Source organism: Gekko japonicus, unplaced genomic scaffold, assembly GCF_001447785.1.
Source record: "Gekko japonicus isolate JY-2015 unplaced genomic scaffold, Gekko_japonicus_V1.1 scaffold1457, whole genome shotgun sequence".
NCBI lineage: Eukaryota > Metazoa > Chordata > Lepidosauria > Squamata > Gekkonidae > Gekko > Gekko japonicus.
This window is the reverse complement of record NW_015169820.1, coordinates 221,959-223,079: the sequence shown is the minus strand read 5'-3', so window position 1 is coordinate 223,079 and position 1,121 is coordinate 221,959.

Genomic DNA, 1,121 nt, shown 5'->3' with positions numbered 1-1,121 from the left:
AGAAAGAGAAACTGATACATCCACAGCTTTTTTTGGGAGGGGGATCTTAGATGCATCAGAATGTGCACATGATCAAAAAATGACATGGCATCGCTCTAGCTGGACTGTACCATTTTAGAACCATCACGTTATAAAAACAAATAGTTTGGTGTAGTGGTTAAGAGCGGCAGACTCTAATCCGGAGAACCGGGTTTGATTCCCTACGCCTCCGCATGCAGCTGCTGGGTGACCTTGGGTCAGTCACAAGTTCTCTCAGAGCTCTCTCAGCCCCACCTACCTCACAGGGTGTCTGTTGTGGGGAGAGGAAGGGAAGGGGATTGTAAGCCGCTCTGAGACTCCAAGTGAAAGGTGGGGGATAAATCCTCCTCCTCCTCTTCATCCTCCTCCTCCTCCTAATAACCAGTTGTGGAAGGTGTGTAACAGGAGGGAGCCAGAGGGAGTGAGGGAAAAGCTACTGATAGATGGTAGGGCAATGGGAAGAGGAACAGCCTGGCTCAGAATGGATGCTTTATGTGTCATAGGTAGAAACATCAGGTACTCTGAAAGACTGCAAACTACATTGCAGTTGCCAGTCACAATTGACTAGGTTGGCATTGATGGACCAATGGTGTGACTTACTAAATATGAAATTTGCATATGTGCTTGAACGATTATGTGTTCCCGCTGTAAATCTTGTGTTCTCCAACTGTGCCTTATTCAGTAGGGACAATCTTTGTTTTCTAGCATCTATCCCTGGAGAATCACAGCCCCTATTTTTTGGAGATGTTTTGAGGATACTTTTCTGCAATATTAGTTGGTTGAGTCAGCAGTCTTCAGGATTCAGTCCCTTCCCCAGGTTTGTAGACTATTTAAATAATTGTGTGTTTGTGAAAGACAGAGAAAAGGGATATGCATCTTAAATCTAATACACATGTGTGTACATTTGTGCAGGGCTATTTTTGGGCAGGAACGCACAGGAATGGAGTTCCGGCTGGCTTCCAAGTTGGCCATGCCCAGCAGGAACTCATTAGCATAATAGGCCACACCCAACAGCAGAAACTCATTAGGATTGGCTACTTTAGGGGTGTATGGCCTAACATGCAGAGGAGTTCCTGCTACCAAAAAAGCCCTGGGTTTTGACA